Source organism: Anabrus simplex, chromosome 3, assembly GCF_040414725.1.
Source record: "Anabrus simplex isolate iqAnaSimp1 chromosome 3, ASM4041472v1, whole genome shotgun sequence".
Taxonomy (NCBI): Eukaryota; Metazoa; Arthropoda; class Insecta; order Orthoptera; family Tettigoniidae; genus Anabrus; species Anabrus simplex.
This window is the reverse complement of record NC_090267.1, coordinates 42,607,719-42,625,979: the sequence shown is the minus strand read 5'-3', so window position 1 is coordinate 42,625,979 and position 18,261 is coordinate 42,607,719.

The following is an 18,261-nucleotide window of genomic DNA, read 5'->3' as shown; positions in this document are numbered from 1 at the left end:
AGTAATAATAATAATAATGTTATTGGCTTTACTACTTCTCCGGTTTTCAGAGACGACGAGATGCCGGAATTTGGCCCCGCAGGAGTTCTTTTAAGTGCCAGTAAGTCTACCGACACGAGGCTGACGTATATGAACACCTTTCAAATGCCATCGGTCTGGGCCAGGGTAAATATTGGATTCAAAAGGTCAGAGCCTTAACCGTCTCAGCCACTCAGCCCGGCACGTGCAAATCACTGTTCATTTTAGAATAAGCACTGTCTCCACTATCTCTCTTCATGTAATCACAGATCGAGGCGTTCCAAAGGACCTCATACGTACGATACGTAAAACCTCCAGAAGTATTCTTATCTGATCACCGGACCACTTTATATTACTCAATTGTAATTAATATCAACACAAGATCACATGTATATTTACGCACATAACACTGAACATAATGAGGAATTTCCAGCTAACGTCTCGCTACTGTGCATTTACTGTATCTGTGATTACGCTGTCACACACGGTGATAAGTCGTTGCGTGTCAATCACGTGACTACCTAGCAGCGAGACAAGTTAAACCTAGCACTACCAAGGTAAAATCTGTCACTTGGATATCTAAGAGGGGGCATAATTTACCCGCTATTATTCTCATCTCTGATGAAGTTTTCTAATACACAATTCCTGTAATATTGCAGTATTGAGATAAGTTGACAATGACGGCACTCGCAGACAACAGCAAAAGCAACAACAAAGAGAATAATGAAATTTTGCATGGTCTATAGCAACGTTAAGTCATAAATCATTAGAACATTACGAATGTTCATTCGCTTTAACTTTCACTCTCACAGTTGGTACAGATAATAGTTTTCGTAGAATGAGCCTTGCAGACGTATTTGGAACATCTGCAGCAAACTATTGTCACTTTGGTCATCTTTTCTTTGTCCTTCTTAGTGAATGGATTTCAAACACTAATGACATCTTCCTCTTGTGTATGATGGAGCAGAAGCAGTTGTTGAAATATCACTGTATAAAGACCTTCCAAGAACACTTTCCATACTTGAAATGATAGGTTTCTTCAAACCAAGCATGTTCTTTGCTCCGCCTTCGGCAGGTGGCATTAAAAGCTGTTCCCCCAACTCTAACATAAACAACCTCCTTAGATTCGGTTTCTTCTTATTCGAGTCTGTGTTATTTTTTATGAATATGGAGCCGGCATTTATACAAGCAATATCTATTAGGGTGAAGAACACACAAAGAGGTCATCATCGCGTACTTCGATTTTACAGAGTGATGTCTTGCCATTTGGTCAACACTTTCAACACCTCCTTTTCTATCGTTATAATACAAGTCGATCTCAGTTATCTTTTTCTCACTAGAATTATCAACTTTGTCATCACTATGCTGGGTGGAGAGGAGGAGGAGATTTCTCGTGGGTTTTTGGCGAGGGATGTACGAAACCAGGGTTATGAGGGGTCTTTGTGTTCTTGGGTCTGTTGATAAGAAATTGGAGGAATATTTCTTACAGCCCTAGGTTTTCTTCAGCTCCTCTGGTATGTGATGACGATTGTTCTTCAATGTCCCTAGTAAAGTGAGCTTCAAATAACTTTCTGCTAATTCAATTGATGTGTAATAACGATCTGTTGTAACATTTCTTCCAGTCCCCACCACTGGCTTTACCAGACGTTTCACAACTGCCTTTGCAGACTGTTCTACTGTAGGTCTCTCGTCTTTGCCAGCATAAACTTCCATTTGTAGCACGTATCGAGTATGAGCGTCTGCTAACATTCTGATCAGGACCCCATACTTTCCTGGTTTATCTTTTAGAAAAACCTTAAAAAGACATCTCCCTCTAAAAGTGATATCATCTCATCAATTGTTAGATAAAAACCAGATACATAGCACTCGGGGAACGTTTCATTAGTTTTCTGAAACTCTTCACGAAGTGGGGCAAACTTATGTTTTCGTCTTTCTGCCCTTGTTTGTGAGTCATCAAATATGATCAGAGATACCAATTCTGAAAATCTTACACGTCTCACAGACTCTTGCCCAGTACGCTACTCCATAAGTCTTGAAGTGGTAAGGTGGCACCATTATTTGCACCAATTTGTAACAATATACCCACTAATGCATACATTTCCCTCGAGTTTGTTGTTTTCCTTGTTCCTGACAATTGCTTCCTGGTGAAACTTTCCTAACTGTCTGACTAGCTATACAGACATATAAATCTGCTTTTATATTGAAAATTATGAAATATCTGCATTTAAAATGAAAATTATGAAAATTAATATTCATTAAATAAAATACACACTCGTCGGACCTTGTACTCACATTTACTTGTTACCTGCTTACTTACACATACGTTATTTGAAGGGCGCCAGCTACCACTCAGTGCAGCAATAATAGAATGAGACTCTTGACTATCTCTAGGGTGTGGGGTAATAAGCTTACTTTTGACAACATACCATATAAGTTCTGGGTAAAGGAGATTGGCGTTCGGTTTCCCCATTAATTTTGAGGTTAAGATATTTTACTTTCATTGAAATAAAACTATGAATTCGTTTGATAGAACAATATATATTCTTTAAATAATATATCAAAAAATAGTGAGTCTTGTTGCGATAAAACAGATGAGAATATGAAATTATGATTGCAACTGAAAGAAACTAGGCATGAATTTGAATTCTTCTTGACCGGACATTTAACAATTTATACGAAATATTTCCCTCACTGATTCACTTGACTGTACCTTCAACACTTTGAGTGTAATTACGACGTAATCCTTTGATCTGGTGTTTACTGTAGATGTGTCACGCCTAACTTGGTGATACATCCTTGTGACTGCTTCTTCTCCATATCATCTGACTTCTTTGTAAGTCAATATGGTATTACCTCTTGGCAGGTCCAGGGTTGCCCTCTCTGACTCAATGGTAAGCCCTTGCGTCCGTGTCTTCCACTAAGTGACCGACCAACCGTGGCCTCACTCTCTCAATGACCAATAATTAATGGCTCACTGAGTCTTCTCCATCTCTCGTTCACACTCGTTGACTGACCGACTGAGGCCTCTTCATCTAGTACACTTGTTCACTGTACTGCTTCCGTTTAAATAATGACTTATGACCGACTGAGGCCTCTCCTTCCCGTAGACTACTTCACTGTTCAGCTTCCGTTTAACTAGTGACTGACGCTACAATGTGCATTCACCTTTTATAGACGTTGGTTGACACAGCTACGTAATATCCAGAAATAACAATGACATACTCCCACAACGCGGCAAATATTACATACAGTTGTGAAACCGCCGCCGGCTCGTTGGGTTTCCAAAAGAAAGTGAGCTCAGTGCTAACTAAATACGATGACGTAGCCATGGCGTAGCAATGACTTGGCAGAATCGCCAGTAGTATAACAATATAACGACGTCACATCCACATCTGATACATCGAAACTCTCACTGTACAGGTATTTAATGATAATCTACATATACGTATATATGCATACACTCAATTACAAATACGCATGCGACAAGCTTTGCGTACTGGAATTGAATAATAATTATAACAAAATAATAGTAATCTCACAGATGACATACTAATACTGACATAATAATAATAATGATAATAATAATAATAATAATAATAATAATGATATTATCTTGTAACGGGATTTGAACAGTTACACTGGTTAGTATGCTGGACAATAATATCAATTATTTCAGGAGTTATAAACTATTTGAATGACTCGGAAATATCAGATGTCAAACCTTCCTTAGTGAAACCTTCACGAAAGTTCACTATATTTTGCACTGATCTTCGAGCTTGTCTCGGAACAACAGTAGTAAATTACCTATCACTTCTTTCAACAACACTATTGCTGACATTTGGAACGTTCTGCTCACCAGGGGATGAACTTCGCGATTCTGACTCTGACTTATGCTGTATTACCTCGCCGTTCTCCGTTTCTTATTCATAACAAATAGAAACATCATCTTTTTCTGGATCACTTCTGTCGTCTACATCACTTTCATCATTCAACGTGGCTATTACCCCGTCTTGTGACAGATATTTCCGTGCCATTATAACTTATCACTTGTAACTTGAACCAAAGACCACTCGTACTGTCTACTACAGCGTGAGTCCCAGCTCCGTGTGGTTGGCAGGCGAGCGAGCTGTAGGGCATTGTTTACATTTCCTACAGGCCAGAAAGCGGGAAGCGGTCAGTAATAATAACTTCAAACGTCAATAATAGTCAACAATAGTCCTCATAAGTGACAACATTCAGCCGGTGATGTTATGAAAGTAGGGAGGATGAGACTTCAAGCCTGGTAAGTGACTTCTGGCGGTTCTCATACAAATGTGCCATTTGTACATCTGTTTGTGAAACCAAGTTAAATAATATTGCCCTAATTGTACCCAGAGTAAGCCTCATTTGTTGCCCAAATAACGGGGCCAGTTTCATTTTGTCGCCTGTTGTGTTCAGAGCTAGTTCATACTTAATTTGGTGCGACGATTAAAGCCCTAACGGTTGCAATATCTACCACAAGAAATATATTTCATGATTAATCCATATTGTTAACCTCAACAAGTTAGAAGGTTTTAATAATTGAGTAATTCAACCTTCACAATATTATTCATATTTATTTTAAAAAGGGACTGTGTGAGGCATTTTAAGCCTAAATATAACTGTATTGAAAGCATATGATATTCTTGATAACACTAAAAAATGATTTATCCATACATTTTTAAAGGTCAAATTGACTCAGTCTATAATGTGTAGACACGATTAAAAGCAGTTCATGTTGTTAAAATATTTTGTGTCGTAGGAACAAATTACTTGATAATAAAAGCTTCATTGAGTTTCGATTATCAAAATAAAAATCGATGTGGAGATGGCAATGTTCTAAATGTAGAAATAATATCTTGATTAGGTTAATGTCGTCTCAAGTTTATGGATGCTTGAGTGCATACCTATCTGGTTGAACAGGGGTTGCTTTGCTAGGTGTAACTTATTAACGTACTGGTTTTGTAGCAGTACAAGTCGTGTGGTCCCTATATTAGGGTATGTGAAATATTCCAAAATGATAAAATGAAATAGTAAAGGTAATCATCTTGTACAAATTATAAAGTAAACTAGGTTGTCTGGTCCGGCGAACTTGTGTGCTGTCTTGTGTGAGACTGCTGCTTATTATAATTACAAATAGGCAGAAGATGCCTCGCAGTGAAGAGACGAAACATTTCTCTTTTTAAATTAAATATAAAGCAATAATTTTGTACAGTATTCTAAAAGTGGTTACCCAATCATAAAGACCTTCTATCTTTTTGGTAAATATCTATTAAGTTTACTTAATTATATTGTTTTCTTTACAATACTGATACCTTTTGTACATTTTTGTGCTTTCCTTCTTTTTTATCTGATTTCCCTCCAGGGTCGGACGCAGCGAGGGTTACCATCTCTACTGCCTCAAGGGCAGTGTTCTGAAGTGCCAGACTTTGGGTCGGGGGACACGACATGGAAGGATGACCAGTACCTCGCCCAGGCAGCCTCACCTGCTATGCCGAACAGGGGCCTTGTAGAGGGACAGGAAGATTGGAAAGGACAGGCAAGGAAGAGGGAAGGAATCGGCCGTGGCCTTAAGTTAGGTACCATCCCGGCATTTGCCTGGAGGAAAAGTGGGAAACCACGGAAAACCACTTCGAAGATGGCTGACGTAGGAATCGAACCCACCTCTACTCCTTTGACCTCCCGAGGCTGAGTGGACCGTGTTCCAGCCTTCGTGCCACTTTTCAAATTTTCATGGCAGAGCCGGGAATAGAATCCTGGCCTCTGGGGGTGGCAGCTAATCACACTAACCACTATACCGTAGAGGCAGACACATTTTTGTCAGTGTAATTTATTACTTCAGAGAACAGGCTATAATATGGCTGGGTTAGAAATGAACAGACATTGTATAGGCCTACAATAGATAACGGAAGAAGATACCATAGCTCCACCAGTTGTGTATCAGATAGTGAGAGATTAAGGGCACGATTCAAAATCACGAGATCGGCTTTTCTCCGAAATTAGAGTGCTCATCTTCACGTGAGGAATGCACATTTTAATCCTCAAGTGCCATGATGCAGGCCATATCGGTGAAGAGCTCAAATAACTGATTCTCCTTTTCATATTTTAACATGGATATGTTTTTAGGCTGGCGATCTATCTAGGATTAATGTCATCAGTTAAGCGTAGACAATGTTGTGTGGTCAGAAAACCAAGACCGTGGTAACCTACGAGTTTTCATCATCTAAGTCTTTTTTTTCACATTATTGCTTAGTGCCAGATGTCTGCTTCTATATACTGCATCATCCCCTGTCCCTGTGTGGCCTGGCTCAGCGGAGACGCTGCGTGTTGCGACCGAAAACGAGGGGTCAAAAACTGTGTCTAACTAAAATTATCATAAAATACTGGAACAGGTTCTAGAGTATGTCTTCGTGAATGAGACCTCGGAAAGATAAAGGAGTAAAAAGCATCGTTTATTAAATCAAAACATACAGTTCAAATTGAAAACAAAAGAAACTATTCCCCAATGAAATCTGCAAATTATACATGACAAAACATACAGTTTATGGTTGACACTAATTGTCGTTCAAAGTATGAATATCATGAACCGAGGCATAGACAGTTCAATAACTTCGGAAGCATGAAGTCTACCTGTTTGTGACGGTGACAGAGATAAGTCGACTGCGATTAGCCCGATTAAAATCGTTCTCTTACATGAATGTATAATGACCTATTCACTGTTGGGCTAATTACACTAATTCTTAATTAGTCGAATATAAACATACAAAAAAACACTTTGTTTGAGACTGACCCCAATTTACCCTCCAGAAAACACTGATTCTAAGCACAATGTCCAAATCGTGGGCATAAGGCAGAGGTTTGAAAACCTCACAATCCAGCTGCAGTCAACGGGCTGTGAAATGCTAACCAACACAAATAATCGACAAAGTATCAGACACATAAGCCACATATATACAACGAACACAAATAAACCACACCTGGAAAGGAAAATACATTAATATTTACACTTAATGCATTCTAATCGATTTAATCATAACTAACAATCCTCAGAAAATCTTAAATCACGGGCAAATTCCTGTTCCATCGATCTCAACACATGACCTAGTGTATTTATCCTATTCTCTTCGCATACCCAAATACAAACCTAAGTTCACCACTTGCAGGAATATAAGAGATATTAATTTAGATCACCTGAAGTATGACGCCTACAACCTACCCTGGGATGATATTCTACTACTAGACGATATTGACGCAAAAATAGACAAATTAAATTCCCTCATTATTAGTCTATACGACAAACACGCTCCCAAACGACAAGTGAAAGTGAGTCCATGGTTAAATGACGAAATTATGAATATGATGGCTTGCCGTGATTCATGGTTCCGACGGTACAAACGTACCCGTAACGAATCCGATTTTGAAAACTATCGGGTACTTAGAAACGGAATTAAGCAAGAAATAAAAAATCAGAAATTTAAGTACATAAACTGTCTTTTAGGTAAAGTGAATGCAAAGAATTCCTGGAAAGAACTACGCTCACTTGGTATAATAAAAGACCAACAACAGCAACGAGAACCAACTGTTCCCCTAGACGAGCTTATTACATATTTCTCTGAAGAACGAAGCACGTTAACACCAATCATTCAGGCAGAATTAAATATGAATCAACCAGCCATCTCTCCACTTAACCGTCCTTAATTTTCATTCCAAAAGGTCACTAGCAACCAAATTAAAAAAGTACTATACTCTATTAAATCTAAAGCAGTAGGGGTAGATGACATCCCTATGTATTTCATACATAATATAACAGGCACTATTCTCCCGATTACCACACATATATTAAATTACTCTCTTAAAAATGGAACTCTCCCTGCACTCTGGAAACAAGCTAATGTCATCCCAGTGCCCAAGATAAACTATCCTAAGCTGACCTCTGACTATCGCCCACTTTCTATCCTTCCAGCGCTTTCTAAGGCTTTTGAAGGACTGGTGTACGAGCAAGTATTGAAATATTTAAATAACTATTCTCCCTTGACCCATTACAATCGGGCTTTAAGAAAGGGTATAGCACTGCCACGGCCCTCCTTAAAGTTACAGAAGGCATCAGACTAGGTATGGAACAAGGACAAGTTACAGTACTAACGTTACTGGATTTCAGTGGTGCATTTGACACAGCTACTAATAAAATCGAATCTTACTTGTTTGACCCTTTAGTACTGAAGTTTTTTACGTCATATTTGAAAGATCGGAGGCAGCGGGTGATAACTCACGAAAGAAATTCAGAATGGCGTACAAGGAAAGTTGATACGCCACAAGGTAGTATTTCAGGACCGTTGCTTTTTACATTGTATATCAATGACATTTCATCTTCTCTAAAAACATGTAATTATCACCTAAATGCTGATGATCTCCAAATATACTACCATTGCAGCTTAAGCGAATTACCAAACGCAGTAAAATGCATAAATGATGACATGAAAAAACTCAGTGAATATGCTCCCGTAAACAGACTTCTCATAAATCCATCAATAGCGCAAGCTAACATTGTCGGTTCCCAGAAGCTCCTACACAAGATCAACGATTCGGTCATTCCTCCTCTACAAATAAATACTAATAACACAATCCCGTACAGTAAAACAGTGAGAAATATTGGGGTTACTATGACTGAAACTCTAAATTGGGCAGAACATATCAAAAACGTTGGTCAGAAGGTGTTTGCTACTCTACACCCACTGAAATTAAATAAAGATATTATACCACTAAATATGCGGCAAAGATTAACACAGACCCTAATTCTTCATATCCTTGACTACTGTGATGTAATCTTGGTAGACGCTACTAAAGAACAAACTAAGAAACTGCAGCGTATTATGAATTGTTGCCTTAGATTCGTTTTCAACTTAAGGTATGATGTGCATATTATTCCTTACTATTGTGACAGTATCTGCACAATTAATATTTATTTCAAGTGATATGCTTGGTAAGGACGCAGGCAACACGCTTTCTTTGTGTGGATGTTGGGAGTAGCATCAGGTTGTGCAATAGGACGCCCGCCAGAGAGGCGCCTCACACGCCCACTGGGTGGCTTAAAGAATCCCCAAACTAGGCACACGACATAGAAGAAGCAGCAGAAGAACACTATTTAGCGACTCCATGTTGAAAAACAAATGCCAGCGTACAGCGATGCCAGAGCGATTGGGCCAAATTTAATGTGTTTTCGGCGTAAATAAGGCTTGATTAACAAAACTGCATGCGTCAGAGCAGTGTGCAGAATTTAGGTTGAATTATGAAGTCAGGAGTTCTGATAGAAAATACTCTCCAAGCGAAAGGCGTTGGTAAACAACTTATATAACTGCGTTAGCGTACGGACGCGATGGCTGAAACCAGATGCCTTTGGGGATTCACCATTTCCCCTCCGATGTTATAAATTAATTACGGCAGATCCGCCGAACATAATCAACTCCGCATGGCATAGCGCACTTGTGCGTAACATAGTCACACAATCTAGCGTATTGCTGATTTCGACAGGCTGGTTTATCCAGGAAAGGCCAGAATAAGAGTGGGGGAAGGACACGCTAGCCACCCCTATTCCCAGCTTTGCTATAAGTTGTTGCAGTTTCTCGGGGGAGTCAGTAGTCGAGAACGAGCTTCAGAAGGTGGAACTACGGGCCGTCCGCGAGCAAGGTCTACCTCTTCTTTGTCTGAATAACTGACACAAAGAAACGGGAGTGTTCTAAAAGTGTTTTCCAGTGTGCAGTGATAGTAGAAAATGTAACTATATGACAAAGGTATTTGTGCGACATCCGATCGCGAAGTAAACACTGAATAATTGTCATTATGTCGTAGGTAGTGACTGTGAAAGGTTGAGTACGCCGTGGGGAACGAACTCTAGACGGAGAACGCTCATCGCGAGGTTGATGTCTGAAGCAGTAAGGGAGCTCATCTTTCGAGGAGTCTAACTTTGGGATTTGGTAAACTTTGTTTCAAAAGAAAATCAGATCGTGTGAAGAAATACTATCAGTTTAAATCCATGTAACATTGAGAGCAGGATTTCCGGAACAGATTATCACACTAAGTAACGGGGAATGATAAGTACAGGATCTGAATGATCTAGACAAGAAATTAGGAGAAGGACGGTTGATATAAGTCACGGAAGTAGGAGGCGATAGATTTGGGAAGGAGGAGATCATGAATTTTCAACTCGCCTAATTTAAACGAAATAGACTAGCTGAGATATCCATAATAATTAGCATCACGTAACTAGCATCGATCTAGAACGATAGAGGGGAAGTTGGGTGCTGTCGAGTGATCAACAAGTGTGCAAGATTGTGTAAATATAACTGCAGTGATTTGTTTACCAGGAAGATGGATTACTCCAGCAAAGTCATCAAACTCCTAGAACCCAGAACTGCACGAGCCAGCGACATGGAGTGAGCACCAACGGCAGGCCCCTGAAACTTCGGGCGGGGGCCAGAAAACATCAAAAACTGTTGAGTATTGAGCTATTTTCTTCCAATGTTAGTATTTCCCCTTGTAAATAGAGTTAATGTAAAGATAGGGTTAATGATGAGGTAATTAATAGGTTAATTACCTGGAGTGGTCGGATGACCCTTGTTTAATGTGATTTATGTAAGTAGATATGGGAAGGAAGTGAACCAGGAAGGATGTATAGAGTTTGGGACCCCTTTTAGAAGCTGCATGTGCATGCTATAGTATATAGTTTTGTCATGAGTGCTGAGAAAGTTTTGAGGGGGAAAATAAGTAGAAAATTGAACAGGTTAATGCCGTAAATTTCATCTGCGTGACTGCATAATACGAGCAGGGATTAGTAGGTGCCAGGATCATTAACATGTGCCTATACAGAAGTTAATGTGGGATAGTGACAGCACTAAATTCATAAAAGTAGAGGCAGTAGTTTGTTTCGCATGCTAGTGTATAAGTTTGGCTGTGACTGAAGATGTTCGTGAAGATATGTGCGGAGGTTCAAACCTGGCCCCCCCTACACATTAGCTAGGCTAATAAAGTAGAGATTTTCTAGTTGAGTTTGATCATGTCTGAATATTATTATTATTATTATTATTATTATTATTATTATTATTATTATTATTATTTTCTTAATGTAATTTGATCGGTGTTTTTATACCGATACATTTCAAGCAACAGGTTAGAGGATGATTATTATTATTATTATTATTATTATTATTATTATTATTATTATTATTATTATTATTATTATTATGATTATTTCCTTAAAGTCATTTGACCGGTGATTTTATACCGATATATCTCGAGCAATAGGGTAGAATATGACAGGTACACAATCTCGCCTCAAGGGGGAGAGATTAGGGGACATTGTTCTTTGGGTTAAAGGCTGACGTAACTGTGGTAAAAACGTACGACGGAAGAAATGTATGGTTGAACCCCAGACTCCTGGAGAGTTGAGGGGATTTTTGGTATAAGATAGCGGCTTAATTTGAGAAATAATTCTTGGACATAATGATAATATGAGCTGGTTCGAGCAGGTGTACACTGCATTAGCTCAATTGTATGATTTTGTTGACTCGGTGACTGCCGATATTGAGTGCGTTAAATGGTCTCTCGCCGCTGTGCGAAGGGAAGCATTCACAAGGAGTGATTTATTACCCCAGAATGGGAAGGTCCTTGTGAGAGGGCAGCTGAGGGAAGTCGCTTGGCCGAGAAGTGTTTCTTTTTAAGACGTTGCAGTCTTCTGTGAGAATAAAGACAGAATATTTACGTAACTACCACACACGATCCACTAGCCATGATCTAAAGGCAATGTAGGAATTTATGGCTGTTCTCTACATGATTAGACTAATTAGGGCTTGATTACAGTACCCTTGATGGAGCCGATCAGAGTCTCAGGTTCGAACCTCAATAGAGCACAGAAGGGACCGATAGCTCGCTCAAGTAGCGGGTGCTACGAGATGAAATACAGCCATTTATATTTTGTGTTATTGTATAAATATGTGTTCTTTTTCAGAGTGTGATCTTGTTTTGTGTTATGTACTGTTCTGCGCTATTTTAGACTTCGTGAAATTTCACTGGTAGTTGTTGGAAGTGACGGGTTCGTTGTCGAGCCTGTGTTCGTGTGATTTTTATTTCATTTGTCTTCCAATTGGTGGAAACGCGTAAGCTTATTTTCTTTTCCATGGTTTACGTAAACGTATGTTTATTTCTCCAGTATACCTTTTATTCACGTATAGATATTTGGTGGCGGTAGATATAAGATAAATGACCACTCCAGGGTAGTTGAATTAGTGTAAGTAAATTTTAACTTAATGATATGGGATTCGGTCCCAGGGAATACTGATATTTGGAGGAAAATGGTTCGAATTGTAACTGTGAATAGGTAATCTGTGTTATATTTTGTTTTTGTGTAACACTCAACAGTTTTGATATCCAACGGGTGATAGACAGACAAAACCGATGGTATGAATGTAGTATGTCTACGAGAATGGTCATCCCTCGGGGATGTATATTTTTCTGTGTTTGTCAAATCAGGTATCCATCAGATTGTTGGTTCGGATGGAAGTCTTCTTCCATTTGAAATATTCTTAGGAACTGTGGTCATCCACATAAATATTCTTATGGAATGTGGATGAAGTTTAGCTGATGGATGATAGCACGGATTTTACCGTTGCTAAGTATTTGTATTCAACTTGTCATTTTATATCAGTTTACCAAGTATGTCATAGTGTATGTATAGATTTCAACGAGCGCCTTAGTAAATTTGGAAAACTTATTTGTGCTTATTCTTTGCCGAAAAACAAGCATCCAAAAACCTCTTCCGTTCATGTAGGCCTTTAAGTTAGTTTAAGTTTGATAGCCTCTACATGCCGCGAACGGTCTTCGACCCGGAGGGGTCCGTGTTCAGACCTCAGGAACGGGAGAGTGGCTTTGAACTGGCCGTGCTGTATGGCCGATAACTCCTCATGTGAGTGGATTAATGATACAATCCCAATGAGGGTAAATCGGCACAGGCCGAATAGGTCCCTTGACTCTCGACTCCCGTGGAGCATGGTCCCATGTGTTCGTGACCCGAAAGGGTTGGTTTTGGTGTCACATGGTCCCATGAATCATGGGGGTCGGTGGGAAAGGTCCCACTATCAAGCATTGAACTGGTTAAAACCTGGTAAAAGACGTGAATGTCATATACAGTACTTGTCTTAATACACAAACTCCTGCATAGTAACTCCCCCCAGTATATTTCATCCAAACTTCACTTCCTCTCATCCTTCCATAACCGTAACACTCGTTCGGGATCGACTCTAACTATTCCTCTTCACCGAACTTCTGTGTATAATAAATATTTTATTGTAGCCGGTTCCGGGCTTTGGAATTCCCTGCCGGTAAGTGTCAGGGGCATTGCCACCTTACTCAAATTTAAAATATCTTGCCGAGACTTCCTGTTGAGAGTTACCGACTGAAGTGTGAATTGTGTGCGTGTGATTGGTAATTGTAAAATTAAAAATTGTTTCTGTTAGTTTTATATAATGTAAACGTAAGGGTAGTTGATAAGTGTGTAAATTGTGAGTGTGTGTGCAAGTGACTGTGTGAGAGAGAAAACAGGACTGAATTAACCTGCATATTATGAGGATGTGTAACTTAAGCTTAATTAGGAAATAGTAGGGAGCCTTAATATTATTCGTTGTATTGTGGTTAAGTGTAAGAGAGGGCTGTGTTCCCTAACTTCGCCACATGGAAGAAGCCATAATAAATGAATGAATAAATAAATAATTAAGTTTCGAACGCGTGTTCGGTAGAAATTATTTAATTGGAAGTGTACATATATTAATGTTATCTGTCAGTTTCTCTGCATGAAGAGGATATTCTCGCCACGAGGAATTACAAAAGTCCAATGGTACTAGCCCACGTCAAAATGCTGTTCAATTCGATGAAGTCGACATTGAAGAGTTCTTCATCCCATTTGACACAGCCAACATGAACTTCTAGATGGTGGGCGCTTTCCTATCGCCTAGAATGGAGCTATCGGAGCCATGAGGACAACAGACGGTGATTCGAGCCTCGTCATCAGTTAATTACAGTACCTGTGCAAATTATATTTTCCTTCACTATTAGAAAGTAGAAAGATCCTTATAGATAGTAATTTTGTTTCTATTATTGACTTTAATACTATAGTACCTTTTCTTATTTTCCTCTATCTTGGTTGAGACAGAATTTGTAGTATCTGATATGTGTGCATACTTTAAACATCAGAATTCATGAACAACGTTGTGTGAATAATCACTACGTAAACATATTACTCAGATACGTGAACTAAATTCAAATAAATGTATATATATAAATGTATATCTTTCCACGATGTTGATGGTGGTGAGTTTTATTTAACGGGATAGTGTTAGACATTTCTCGATACGTTTCTACGAGATACTAGGTGAAGTGAGGGAATCGCCTGTGAATTTATTTCAGCTGCGGTAGATGCGTGGTAAGATTATAAAACAGTGAATAATAATAAATGGGCCTACAGTTTTAGCGTGATTATTTATATGAAGTTGAGTATTTAATTGACATTTTATTTTAGATGTGTTCTAGATATTGTTATATTAGCCGGCAGAATATACGCTCGAAGCAGAAGCCTTTGTAGAAATTAATGGAGGAGCATTTGAGCATTAGCACTTGAGTATTATAAACTTGAGCACATATGCGACCCGTTGATGGTGATTATTTATCATTTAGGAATAGTAAAAGTTATGATTTAAAATTCATTCCCTGGACCTGCCCACTTAAGGAGTTAAACTAAGCATTGTCCTTGCATTGCAGGAGGCCATAAACCTTAGGGGGTTTACTAGGCTATTTATTTATTATTTATTTATTTATTTATTTATTTATTTATTTATTTATTTATTTATTTCCTTTTTTCTTTCTTTCTTTCTTTCTTTCTTTCTTTCTTTCTTTCTTTCTTAATCCGTTTAACACCCAAGGTCGGTTTCTCCCTCGAACTCAGCAAGGGAACTCACCTGAACAACCTCAAGGGCAGTGTCCTGGAGTAATAGATAATTGGAACTAAAAGTCCACCTTTTCAATACTACTAAATTAGTTATAACATTTACTTCGAACTAGTTTCGACGCTGATGAGTGTCATCTTCAGCCAAATATGAGAACAGCAAATCGTAAATAAACATATCATCTTTAAACCAATGCACATATAAACACGCTTAATATGGGACTTATGACTTACGATTAGAACGACCCTTAACACAATATAGAACTTGAGTGAAAATAATATTATGTTGAGCCTCGTTCTAATCGTGACTTCAAGATTGTGAAATTGTGATCATTTGAAGTTTTTTCTCCAGATACTTTTAGGGGCATCTTCAGTCCCATACTAAGAGTGAAAAATATCCTGGATGTGGTGCTGATAAAACCAGATGAGCTCTATAGGAAAACTGAAGTAATAGATGGTATTAGTGATCAAGAAGCTGTTTTTGTGGTAGTTAAAATAAATGTGATAGAAAGGAAGGTCTTAAAAGTAGGACTGTTAGGCAGTGCCATATGGGTGATAAAGCAGGTATGAGGCAGTTTCTAAAAAGTAGCTATGATCGGTGGAAAACGGTAAATAAAAATGTAAACAGACTCTGGGATGGGTTTAAAGAAATTGTTGAGGAATGCGAAAACAGGTTTGTACCTTTAAGGGTGGTAAGGAATGGTAAAGACCCACCTTATTATAATAGAGAAATAAAGAGACTAAGAAGGAGGTGCAGACTGGAAAGAAATAGAGTTAGAAATGGCTGTGGAAGTAAGGAGAAATTGAAGGAACTTACTAGAAAATTTAATCTAGCAAAGAAGGCAGCTAAGGATAACATGATGGCAAGCATAATTGGCAGTCATACGAATTTTAGTGAAAAATGGAAGGGTATGTATAGGTATTTTAAGGCAGAAACAGGTTCCAAGAAGGACATTCCAGGAATAATTAATGAACAAGTGGAGTGTGTATATGATGATCTTAAAAAGGCAGAAGTATTCAGTCAGCAGTATGTAAAGATTGTTGGTCACAAGGATGATGTCGAGATAGAGGAGGAGACTAAGGCCAAAGAAGTAATAAAATTTACGTATGATAACAATGACATTTACAATAAGATACAAAATTTGAAAACAAGAAAAGCGGCTGGAATTGATCAGATTTCTGAGGATATACTAAAGACAATGGGTTGAGATATAGTACCATATCTGAAGTACTTAAATGATTATTGATTGGTCGGAGGAGCTATACCAGATGAATGGATAGTTGCTATTGTAGCCCCGGTGTATAAAGGAAAGGGTGATAGACATAAAGCTGAAAATTACAGGCCAGTAAGTTTGACATGCATTGTATGTAAGCTTTGGGAAGGCATTCTTTCTGATTACATTAGACATGTTTGTGAAATTAATAACTGGTTCGATAGAAGGCAATTCGGTTTTAGAAAAGATTATTCCACTGATGCTCAACTTGTAGGATTCCAGCAAGATATGGCAGATATCTTGGATTCTGGAGGTCAAATGGACTGTATCGCGATTGACCTGTCTAAAGCATTTGATAGGGTGGATCATAGGAGACTACTGGCAAAAATGAGTGCAATTGGACTAGACAAAAGAGTGACTGAATGGATTGCTATATTTCTAGAAAATAGATCTCAGAGAATTAGATTAGGAAAAGCTTTATCTGACCCTGTAATAATTAAGAGGGGAATTCCTCAAGGCAGTATTATTGGACCTTTATATTTTCTTATATATATAAATGATATGAGTAAAGGAGTGGAATCGGAGGTAAGGCTTTTTGTGGATGATGTTATTCTCTATAGAGTTATAAATAAGTTACAAGATTGTGAGTAACTGCAACGTGACCTCGAAAATGTTGTGAGATGGACAGCAGGCAATGGTATGATGATAAACGGGGTTAAAAGTCAGGTTGTGAGTTTCACAAATAGGAAAAGTCCTCTCACTTTTAATTACTGCGTTGATGGGGTGAAGGTTCCTTTTGGGAATCATTGTAAGTATCTAGGTGTTAATACAAGGGAAGATCTTCATTGGGGTATTCCCATAAATGGGATTGTAAATAAAGGGTACCGATCTCTGCACATGGTTATGAGTGTGTTTAGGGGTTGTAGTAAGGATGTAAAGGAGAGGGCATATAAGTCTCTTGTAAGACCCCAACTAGAGTATGGTTCCAGTGTATGGGACCCTCACCAAGATTACCTGATTCAAGAACTGGAAAAAATTCAAAGAAAAGCAGCTCGATTTGTTCTGAGTGATTTCCGACAAAAGAGTAGCGTTACAAAAATATTGCAATGTTTGGGTTGGGAAGAATTGAGAGAAACAAGAAGAGCTGCTCGACTAAGTGGTATGTTCCGAGCTGTCAGCGGAGAGATGGCGTGGAATGACATTAGTAGACGGATAAGTTGGAATGGCGTTTATAAAAGTAGGAAAGATCACAATATGAAGATAAAGTTGGAATTCAAGAGGACAAACTGGGGCAAATATTCATTTATAGCAAGGGGAGTTAGGGATTGGAATAACTTACCAAGGGAGATGTTCAATAAATTTCCAATTTCTTTGAAACCATTTAGGAAAAGGCCAGGAAAGCAACAGACAGGGACTCTGCCACCTGGGCGACTGCCCTAAATGCAGATCAGTATTGATTGATTGATTGATTGATTGATTGATTGATTGATTGATTGATTGATTGATTGATTGATTGATTGATTGATTGATTGATTGATTGATTATATGTGCATTTATTTAATGATGATATGTATATTTACTATTGCCAGTTCTCATATTTGGCTGAAGATGACGTTCACCAACGTCGAGGCTAGTTCGAAGTAAATGTTAAAACTTATTTAGTTTAATATTCGTATTGAAAAGGTGGAGTTTTTATTTTTCTTATCTATTATTCTCGATTCAATACGGACTTAAGAATAAAATTCTTAAATTTAAGTGTCCTGAAGCGTAAGACATTGGGTCGGGTGATACAATTGGGGAGGAAGACCAGCACCTCGCCCAGGTGGCCTAACATGCTATATTGCACAGGGGCCTTGTGCGGGATGCGAAGATTGGAAGGGATGGACAAGGAAGAAGGAAGGAAGTGGCCATTTTCTTAGGTTCGGTACACTCCCAGTATTTCCTTGAAAGAAATGTGGGAAACCACGGAAAACCACTGCTAGGATGTCTGAGGAGTGAATCGAACCCTCTCTACTCAGTTGAACT